Source organism: Tachysurus vachellii, chromosome 9 (assembly GCF_030014155.1).
Source record: "Tachysurus vachellii isolate PV-2020 chromosome 9, HZAU_Pvac_v1, whole genome shotgun sequence".
NCBI lineage: Eukaryota > Metazoa > Chordata > Actinopteri > Siluriformes > Bagridae > Tachysurus > Tachysurus vachellii.
Window position 1 is genome coordinate 26185294 of NC_083468.1, and position 12260 is coordinate 26197553.

The 12260-nt window shown below is 38.7% G+C and overlaps 1 protein-coding gene across 2 annotated transcripts in view; it reads right to left on the reverse strand.

Moving 5' to 3' along the window:
- Positions 1 to 8336, reverse strand: part of veph1 (ventricular zone expressed PH domain-containing 1) — an 87737-nt gene extending 79401 nt beyond the window's left edge. For both annotated transcript variants that reach the window (XM_060878713.1, XM_060878712.1), the window contains exon 1: positions 8217 to 8336. The gene's annotated coding sequence lies outside the window, so the exon portion shown is untranslated. The remainder of the gene's footprint in view (positions 1 to 8216) is intronic.
- Positions 8337 to 12260: the final 3924 nt, after the last annotated feature.

The following is a 12260-nucleotide window of genomic DNA, read 5'->3' on the forward strand; positions in this document are numbered from 1 at the left end:
CAATCACTCATCACCGCTGTTCCTAACAACAACCAATCACTCATCACCGCTGTTCCTAACACAAACCAATCACTCATCACCCCGTTCCTAACAACAACCAATCACTCATCACCGCTGTTCCTAACAACAACCAATCAAACATCACCGCTGTTCCTAACAACAACCAATCACTCATCACCGCTGTTCCTAACAACAACCAATCAAACATCACCGCTGTTCCTAACAACAACCAATCTCTCATCACCGCTGTTCCTAACAACAACCAATCAAACATCACCGCTGTTCCTAACAACAACCAATCACTCATCACCGCTGTTCCTAACAACAACCAATCAAACATCACCGCTGTTCCTAACAACAACCAATCACTCATCACCGCTGTTCCTAACAACAACCAATCAAACATCACCGCTGTTCCTAACACAAACCAATCACTCATCACCGCTGTTCCTAACAACAACCAATCAAACATCACCGCTGTTCCTAACAACAACCAATCTCTCATCACCGCTGTTCCTAACAACAACCAATCACTTATCACCGCTGTTCCTAACAACAACCAATCACTCATCACCGCTGTTCCTAACAACAACCAATCTCTCATCACCGCTGTTCCTAACAACAACCAATCACTTATCACCGCTGTTCCTAACAACAACCAATCACTCATCACTGCTGTTCCTAACAACAACCAATCACTCATCACCGCTGTTCCTAACAACAACCAATCACTCATCACCGCTGTTCCTAACAACAACCAATCACTCATCACCGCTGTTCCGAACAACAACCAATCACTTATCACCGCTGTTCCTAACAACAACCAATCACTCATCACTGCTGTTCCTAACAACAACCAATTACTTTTTTTTTTTTTTTTTTTTTATTATGCAAACAGACAATTACAATATTTACAGAAGAGAAATTAGATGCAAAATACAAATACAAAATACAATATACAAAATGTGTGTGTGTGTGTGTGTGTGTGTGTGACTGTAAGTGTAACTGGGTGTGGGAGTGGAGATATATGAATGAAGGAGCATGTAGGGAAGTACAACAGATATAAAATGTGACAGTATCAACAGTAATAGCAATAATAATAATAATAATAATAATAATAATGAATAATAATAATATCTAAAGTGACCTCTCCAGACAGGGACTAATCACTTATCACCGCTGTTCCTAACACAAACCAATCACTCATCACCTCCGTTCCTAACACAAACCAATCACTCATCACCGCTGTTCCTAACACAAACCAATCACTCATCACCGCTGTTCCTAACAACAACCAATCAAACATCACCGCTGTTCCTAACAACAACCAATCACTCATCACCGCTGTTCCTAACAACAACCAATCACTTATCACCGCTGTTCCTAACACAAACCAATCACTCATCACCGCTGTTCCTAACACAAACCAATCACTCATCACCGCTGTTCCTAACACAAACCAATCACTCATCACCCCGTTCCTAACAACAACCAATCACTCATCACCGCTGTTCCTAACAACAACCAATCAAACATCACCGCTGTTCCTAACAACAACCAATCACTCATCACCGCTGTTCCTAACAACAACCAATCAAACATCACCGCTGTTCCTAACACAAACCAATCACTCATCACCGCTGTTCCTAACAACAACCAATCAAACATCACCGCTGTTCCTAACAACAACCAATCTCTCATCACCGCTGTTCCTAACAACAACCAATCACTTATCACCGCTGTTCCTAACAACAACCAATCACTCATCACCGCTGTTCCTAACAACAACCAATCTCTCATCACCGCTGTTCCTAACAACAACCAATCACTTATCACCGCTGTTCCTAACAACAACCAATCACTCATCACTGCTGTTCCTAACAACAACCAATCACTCATCACCGCTGTTCCTAACAACAACCAATCACTCATCACCGCTGTTCCTAACAACAACCAATCACTCATCACCGCTGTTCCGAACAACAACCAATCACTCATCACTGCTGTTCCTAACAACAACCAATCACTCATCACTGCTGTTCCTAACAACAACCAATTACTTTTTTTTTTTTTTTTTTTTATTATGCAAACAGACAATTACAATATTTACAGAAGAGAAATTAGATGCAAAATACAAATACAAAATACAATATACAAAATGTGTGTGTGTGTGTGTGTGTGTGTGTGACTGTAAGTGTAACTGGGTGTGGGAGTGGAGATATATGAATGAAGGAGCATGTAGGGAAGTACAACAGATATAAAATGTGACAGTATCAACAGTAATAGCAATAATAATAATAATAATAATAATAATAATAATGAATAATAATAATATCTAAAGTGACCTCTCCAGACAGGGACTAATCACTTATCACCGCTGTTTCCTAACACAAACCAATCACTCATCACCCTCCGTTCCTAACACAAACCATTCACTCATCACCGCTGTTCCTAACACAAACCAATCACTCATCACCCGTTCCTAACAACAACCAATCACATCACCGCTGTTCCTAACAACAACCAATCAAACATCACCACTGTTCCTAACAACAACCAATCACTCATCACCGCTGTTCCTAACAATTTTTTTTTTTTTTTATTATGCAAACAGACAATTACAATATTTACAGAAGAGAAATTAGATGCAAAATACAAATACAAAATACAATATACAAAATGTGTGTGTGTGTGTAATCACTTATCACCGCTGTTCCTAACACAAACCAATCACTCATCACTGCTGTTCCTAACAACCAATCACTCATCACCGCTGTTCCTAACACAAACCAATCACTCATCACCCCGTTCCTAACAACAACCAATCACTCATCACCGCTGTTCCTAACAACAACCAATCACTCATCACCGCTGTTCCTGACACAAACCAATCACTCATCACCGCTGTTCCTAACAACAACCAATCACTTATCACCGCTGTTCCTAACACAAACCAATCAGTCATCACCGCTGTTCCTAACAACAACCAATCACTCATCACCGCTGTTCCTAACAACAACCAATCACTCATCACCGCTGTTCCTAACAACAACCAATCAAACATCACCGCTGTTCCTAACAACAACCAATCACTCATCACCGCTGTTCCTAACAACAACCAATCAAACATCACCGCTGTTCCTAACAACAACCAATCACTTATCACCGCTGTTCCTAACAACAACCAATCACTCATCACCGCTGTTCCTAACAACAACCAATCTCTCATCACCGCTGTTCCTAACAACAACCAATCACTTATCACCGCTGTTCCTAACAACAACCAATCACTCATCACTGCTGTTCCTAACAACAACCAATCACTCATCACCGCTGTTCCTAACAACAACCAATCACTCATCACCGCTGTTCCTAACAACAACCAATCACTCATCACCGCTGTTCCGAACAACAACCAATCACTCATCACCGCTGTTCCGAACAACAACCAATCACTTATCACCGCTGTTCCTAACAACAACCAATCACTCATCACTGCTGTTCCTAACAACAACCAATCACTCATCACTGCTGTTCCTAACAACAACCAATTACTTTTTTTTTTTTTTTTTTTTTATTATGCAAACAGACAATTACAATATTTACAGAAGAGAAATTAGATGCAAAATACAAATACAAAATACAATATACAAAATGTGTGTGTGTGTGTGTGTGTGTGTGTGACTGTAAGTGTAACTGGGTGTGGGAGTGGAGATATATGAATGAAGGAGCATGTAGGGAAGTACAACAGATATAAAATGTGACAGTATCAACAGTAATAGCAATAATAATAATAATAATAATAATAATAATAATAATAATAATAATAATAATAATGAAAAAACCCAATTAATAAGAAATAATAATATAGTATTAGCAGTAGTAGTAATGATAAACATATTTACAAATATACTCATGAAGGGGAGGTTAAAGGATCAGGAAGAGGACAAATAGAAATAGTAATAATAATGCTGATACAGCCATTAATAGTAATGATAAACAACAACCAATTACTGATCACTGCTGTTCTTTACAACCACCTGAACCAGTGAAAATCATGATATACCACAGTGTAGAGTTCCCTAAAGATATATCTCAAACACACACCACTCAGGGCCCAGAACTCAAGATCTACTTCAATAGGCTGGAAACCTCAAACCATTTACCATGACGTGACATGACGTGACATAACTGCTCCATGTCACCACTTTAACACGTTGATTTATTATACACACCGAGTGGGGGAGCTGAAGGGGGATCTCACTGGAATGTCAGCTTTGTTGTGGAAAAAGCAAACAGAATATAAATATGTGGATCTGCACCAGAAATATCACACAGCATGAGACAGTCAGATCTCACGTGATGCATTATTTATGATTCACAACCACACAGCTGCTGGTTGGGAGAGGAGAGATGTCGACATCCACACAGGGGGCTGACGGGGACTAGCACACACACACACACACACACACACACACACACACACACAGTCTTAAAGAAGACTCTGCTATGACCTCTAATACACCCACCCACCCACACACACACACACACACACACACACACACACACACACACACACACACACACACACACACAAAAGCGCAACAATGTATACTATAGATTGTACAGAAAACAGACTTTGTGTATTTAAAGACCCCCAAAGTTTTAAACATTTCTTTAATGATTAAGTCCTTTTATGGTCCAGTCACTGAACACCACTGTTCCCAACAACCGGTCACTGAACACCACTGTTCCCAACAACCGGTCACTGATCACCACTGTTCCCAACAACCAGTCACTGAACACCACTGTTCCCAGCAACCGGTCACTGAACACCACTGTTCCCAACAACCAGTCACTGAACACCACTGTTCCCAACAACCGGTCACTGAACACCACTGTTCCCAACAACCGGTCACTGATCACCACTGTTCCCAACAACCGGTCACTGATCACCACTGTTCCCAATAACCGGTCACTGAACACCACTGTTCCCAACAACCGGTCACTGAACACCACTGTTCCCAGCAACCGGTCACTGAACACCACTGTTCCCAACAACCAGTCACTGAACACCACTGTTCCCAACAACCGGTCACTGATCACCATTGTTCCCAACAACCGGTCACTGATCACCACTGTTCCCAACAACCGGTCACTGAACACCACTGTTCCCAACAACCGGTCACTGAACACCACTGTTCCCAACAACCAGTCACTGAACACCATTTTGTGTCCCCCTGCAGAATTTTACAATCTTCATTTTAAACTTTCTTCTTGTCAATATTATAGTAATAAAGGTGATTTATGTCCATAATCATTTCTGTTCTTTTAAAACTCTAGACTCCTTTATTACATTCTGATTAATCTTTATTCTCTATGATTCCGATCAAACTTTTATAGAACTCTACTATACAGTCGTATGCAAAAGTTTAGGCACCCCTGACAATTTCCATGATTTTCATTTATAAATATTTGGGTGTTTGGATCAGCAATTTCATTTTAATCTATCAAATAACTGAAGGACACTAAAGTAATATTTCAGTAGTGAAATGAGGTTTATTGGATTAACAGAAAATGCACAATATGCATCGAAACCAAATTAGACAGGTGCATAAATTTGGGCACCCCAACAGAAAAATCACATCAATATTGAGTAGAGCCTCCTTTAGCAGAAATAACAGCCTCTAGATGCTTCCTATAGCCTGTAATGAGTGTCTGGATTCTGGATGTATGTATTTTAGACCATTCCTCCTTACAGAACGTCTCCAGTTCAGTTACAGTAGGTTTGATGGTTGCTGAGCTGGACAACCTGCTTCAAATCACCCCACAGATGTTCAGTGATATTCAGGTCTGGGGACTGGGATGGCCGTTCCAGAACATTGTACTTGTTCCTCTGCATAAATGCTCGGGTAGATTTTGAGCAGTGTTTTGGGTCGTTGTCTTGTTGAAATATCCAGCCCCGGGGTAACTTCAACTTTGTGACTGATTCCTCAACGTTATTCTCAAGAATCTGCTGATATTAAGTGGAATCCATGCGACCCTTAACTTTAACCAGATTCCCAGTACCGGCACTGGCCACACAGCCCCACAGCATGATGGAACCTCCACCTAATATTACTGTGGGTAGCAAGTGTTTTTCTTGGAATGCTGTGTTCTTTTGCCCCCAAGCATAACGCCCCTTGTTATGACCAAATAACTCAATCTTTGTTTCATTACTCCACAGCACCTTATTCCAAAATGAAGCTGGCTCGTCCAAATGTCCGTTTGCTTACCTCAAGCGACTCCGTTTGTGGTGTGTGTGCAGAAAAGGCTTCTTTCCCATCGCTCTCCTGTACAGCTTCACCTTGTGCAAAGTGCGCTGAATTGTTGAACGATGCACAGTGACACCATCTGCAGCAAGTTGATGTTGTAGGTCTTTGGAGGTGGTCTGTGGGCTGTTCCTGACCGTTCTCACCATCCTTCACCTCTCCAATGTTTTACATGACCTGCCACTTCTGGCCTTAACAAGAACCTGTGCTTGTGGTCTTCCATTGCCTCACTATGTTCCTCACAGTGGACACTGACAGCTTATATCTCTGCCATAACCTTTTGTAGCCTTCCCCTAAACCATAATGTTAAACAATCTTTGTTTTCAGGTCATTTGCGAGTTTTTTTGAGGCCTCCATGTTGCCACTCTTCAGAGGAGAGTCAAAGAGAACAACAACTTGCAATTTGCCACCTTAAATACCTTTTCTCATGATTGGATGAACCTGTCTATGAAGTCCAAGGCTTAATGAGCCACCAAACCAATTGTGTGTTCCAATTAATCAGTGCTAAGTAGTTACAGGTATTCAAATCAACAAAATAGCAAGGGTGCCCAAATTTATGCACCTGTCTAATTACGTTTAGATGCATTTTCTGTTAATCCAATAAACCTCATTTCACTACTGAAATATTACTTTAGTGTCCGTCAGTTATTTGATAGATCAAAATGAAATTGCTGATCCAAACACCCAAATATTTATAAATGAAAATCCTGGAATTATCAGGGGTTCCTAAACTTTTGCATATGCACTTATGCGTATTCTATTCTGTATTGATTCACTTTAATACGTTCTGATAAAACTGTTCTATATGACTTGAATAAAACTATGTTCAATTTTATTTTGGTAAAATTCTATTCCACTCTTTTCCTATAAACCATCGTGTGTTTAGATCAAACTATTCTACAGGAGTGTGTTAAAGCACCAAAATATCGCTTTATCATAAATCTGTTCTATTCCACATAGTCAGTAACTGATGACAGCTAATCTACATACACATGATTTGGTATTTATTATTTCTGTCCTTTCCCTTACAGTCGTGTCGAAAGCACAGAGACACAGAAGCACTTCTTCGGACACTTCACTTCTACCGTAATACAATTACATTTGATTCTAAAGTATCGAGCACGTTTTCTTCACGTAGCATCGCAAGACATTTTGATATATGAATATGCAAATGACGATCTATATGAATATGCAAATGACGATCTATATGAATATGCAAATTCGGACACAGCATCATCGAGCGACTTTTAGAGCACGCGCTAGTTACTTTCACCTGAAACAGAGCTGGTGATGTGACAAGGTTTAAAAGCTGAAAGTGTGTGTGTGTGTGTGTCTGTATGTGCGTGTGTGTCTGTGTGTGTGTTTGTGTGTGTGTCTGTGTGCGTGTGTCTGTGTGCGTGTGTGTGTCTGTATGTGCGTCTGTGTGTGTTTGTGTGTGCGTCTGTGCGTGTGTGTCTGTGTGTGTGTATGTGTGTGTCTGTGTGCGTGTGTGTGTGTGTCTGTATGTGCGTGTGTGTGTGTCTGTATGTGCGCGTGTGTCTGTGTGTGTCTGTGTGTGTGTTTGTGTGTGTGTGTGTGTCTGTGTGCGTGTGTCTGTGTGCGTTTGTGTTGGTGTGCGTCTGTGTGCGTGTGTGTCTGTGTGTATGTGTGTCAGTGTGTGTATGTGTGTGTCTGTGTGCTTCTGTGTGTATGTGTGTCAGTGTGTGTATGTGTGTGTGTTTGTGTGTGTGTGTGTGTGAAGTGCACTCGGTGTTTAAGTGATCATGTGTGATATTTATTATATATACACGCAGCTTTCTTTTTTAGACCTTCTGACTCTACAGGTTTATTATAAGCAGAATTTTCTTTTATTTTTAATGCTGAACAGAGACTTTGTAATGCTAAAAGTTAGTTAAAATCACTCACCCATTTGTTCCGTTTGTGGATCCGGATATAAACCAGAACAAAAAAGAAATAAACAGTTTTAAGAATATTTGAGAATCTTACAGAATTTCCCCAAAGCACCGCACAGCTCGGCTGGTGAACTTCTACAGAGTCTTTTTTCTGTGCACTGCGCTAATGAAGTTGACCCACTGCTCCCCCGTGTGGTCACTACCAGAAGTGCAGCTCGCAACAGGTGCACCATCAGTTTAAATATTTACTCAAGTACTAAAAGGTAAAAATGTTTTTAAATGATAATGTGATGTGAATGTCAAAACGTCATTCCGTGATATTTACTAAGTGATATTTACAAAAGTGATATTTACAATTAGCTAGAATTTGACTGGCTCCTAATTATGTTCGCTAATGGAAATGATGTCACTCTCCACTTTTAGATTTCTTTAAAGTAAAGTAAAGTTAGAAATAAGTGAAATTTACCACAATGTTATTTTCCTAATTTAATAGAGATGCACAATTTTAAAATGAGCCTTTGTTTACTACATCATATTGAAATATTTTGCAGAGGAAGGTCCAGGATGCTTATAAATCATCATCATCATCATCATCATCATCATCATCATCATCATCATCATCTTCTTCTTCTTCTTCTTCATCACCATTTTCTTTTTCTTCATCATCATCATCATCATCATCATCATCATCATCATCATCATCATCTTCTTCTTCTTCATCACCATTTTCTTTTTCTTCATCATCATCATCATCATCATCATCATCATCTTCTTCTTCTTCTGCTTCTTCTTCCTCTTATCACGATTATGATTATGATCTTCAGCCACAGCTCGCAACCTTGGGGTAACCATGGACAATCAACTGTCCTTTTCCTCTCATGTTGCTAATGTGACTCGCTCATGTCGGTTTCTTCTCTACAACATTAGAAGGATTCGACCATTTCTGTCCACACAGTCTGCTCAGGTACTTGTTCAGTCTCTTGTCATTTCTAGACTGGATTACTGTAACACACTGCTGGCAGGTCTACATGTGAACGCAATCCGTCCTCTGCAAATGATCCAAAATGCAGCTGCACGGCTTGTTTTCAACCTGCCAAAGTTCTCCATACCCCCCCGCTGCTGCGATCCCTCCACTGGCTTCCGGTAGCTGCACACATCAGATTCAAAACACTGATGCTGGCCTACAAAGCCAAAAATGGACCAGCTCCATCTTACCTCAAAGCCCTCATCACTCCTCACACTGCACCCCGCACCCTCCAATCTACCAGCACTGCTCGACTGGTTCCACCATCTCTCAGGGTAAGAGGCAAGTATACTACAAGACTCTTCTCTGTTCTGGCACCAAGGTGGTGGAATGAACTTCCCCTAGAGGTCCGGACAGCTGAGTCACTGGCTATTTTCAAGCGGCGGTTGAAGACCTACTTATTCAGGAAACACTTCAACTAGCACTTCTTTCCTTATCTTTTGCAACTGTAATTGTAACTTTGAACAAATGTTTTAAACTCATGGTATCTTAAGTATGTAACTTAGTGATCCAGCATTAATGTATTCAATGTTAGAGATTTAAGCACTTATGTACGTCGCTCTGGATAAGGGCGTCTGTCACATGCTGTAAATGTAAATGTAAATGTAAATGTAAAAATTATGATCATGATCATCATCATCATCATCTTCTTCTTTATCACCATTTTCTTCATCATCATCATCATCATCATCTTCTTCTTCTTCTTCTTCTTCTTCTTCTTCTTCTTCTTCTTCTTCTTCTTCTTCCTCTTATCACCATTATGATTATGATCATGATCATCATCATCATCTTCTTCTTTATCACCATTTTCTTCATCATCATCATCATCATCATCATCATCATCATCATCATCATCATCATCATCTTCTTCTTCTTCTTCTTCTTCTTCTTCTTCTTATCACCATTATGATTATGATCATGATCATCATCACCTTCTTCTTTATCACCATTTTCTTCATCATCATCATCATCTTCTTTTTCTTCTTCTTCATCATCATTATCATCTTCTTCATATTCTTCCACAAGCTCCTTTTGTGTAGCATGACAAATTTTCTGCAGATGAAGATTTAACATAATTCTTGATAAGTTGATGAGAAATGACAGGATGATAAACTGCCTCAGTTCACTGGATTAGATGGATGAGATGAAAAGAGAAATCCTGTCATTATTTCATGTGTTTTTACTGTAATGACGTGTAATGGTCAGAAATGAGGACTGAGAGACATCACAACTAACTTTAAGAGTTCTGTGTAATTAAATTTGTAATAAATTTACAGCCTCTGATGCAAATAGCTATTTATTTTACCCCATAGGCCACAGAGAGGTATAAATTGGTAACATTAAAATAATAACAGTAAAAATAAAATAAATAAATAAATAAATAAATAAATAAATAGTAATAATAATAATAATAATAATAATAATAATAACAATATTTAATAATGATGATAATGAATATTAATATTAATAATAATATATATAATAATGATGATAATTAATACTAATAGATTAATAATAGAATAGATAGATACTACTACAGTACTAATAATAATAACCATCCTCTTGAGAGCAGATGATTCTGTCTTGTAGTTGAATGTGTTAAATAAATCTTATTTCTTCTGTAAATACCACACTGCTTTATAAAAATGTAAAGAAAATAAGATATAAAATATAAATCTTAGATAATAAACCCGCGAATTCACTGTGAAGTTTTTGTGTTACACAGTGACCTCTAGTGGAGAAAAGTGGAATAACATGTAGACTGTTGACGCTTTTTCTGCTCGTTTCTGACCTCTGGATCTCCTCCAACATCGTGCAGCAGATGGTCCAGTGCGTGTGGCATGAAAGTGACATAACCCAAGTGGACCTTCAGCACGTCCTCCACGTTCATGAGCAGGATGCAGATTTAATCCAGCTCCTCCAGGTGAACCCTGTCAGCCAGGTGGTGTCTGTCGGTCCATTTCACATTAAACTTTCTGTCTAAATGTCTATTTGGGAAGAAATAATAATAATAATAATAATAATAATAATAATAATAATAATAATAATAATAATAATAATAATAAGGTTAACAATTAACAATCAGATGTTATTGCATCATGAACTATTAGAGCCAATTATGTTCTTATATGCAAATTAATTTATCAGTTTTAAGACAAATGTATTTGAAAGGCTGGGCTGAGATTCTCAAAATAATCATTATCATTAAATTAGAAAGCTTTGATTATCCAATTCTAATATAAATAATATTTAATTACAGCATTACATCTAAATGTTACTAAAATGATTTTAAATGTGATATTAATTTTATATCATGAGTGACACTTTACTTCTAATCAGTAAAACGTGTATCACCTGAACGTAACACAAACACAAACTGTAAACACATGAGAGGTGTTTAGATTTTATAGGAATATTTACAGATTATCAGATGCATAAAACTGTCAACTTTACTATTCACGATTCAGCCACCAGGGGGAGCTGTTTTACTGCTAAACAGAGGACATGAACAAACTGCATGTGACTGTAGGCTGTAGGACTTTAGTGTGTGTGTGTGTGTGTGTGTGTGTGTGTGTGTGTGTGTGTGTGTGTGTGTGTGTGTGTGTGTGTGTGTGTGTGTGTGTGTGTGTGTGTGGCTCCAGATGATCGTCTTACAGAACAGATGAATATAGAAAATCAAGCTGACATTAAAGTGATGAAATGAAATCAGATTTAATAGACTTAGTAACAAAAATCCACTTAAACAGATTTAACTGATTTCAGCTCAATCAACTGGTTTTATATCCAAGTACTGCACCTATGAGTGAAGAGATGAGAAGACAAGAAAAGAAGACAAGAGAAGAAGAGAGAAGAGAAGAGAAAAGAGGAGGAGAGAAGAGAAGAGAAGAGAAGAGAAGTGAAGAGAGGAGAAGAAGAAAGAAGAGAAGAAGAAAGAAGAGAGAAGAGATTAAAGAAGATAAGAAGAAAGAAGAGAAAATTGAGAAAAGAAGAGAAGAGACGAGAAGAGAGAAGAGAAGAAGAGAAGAGAAGAAG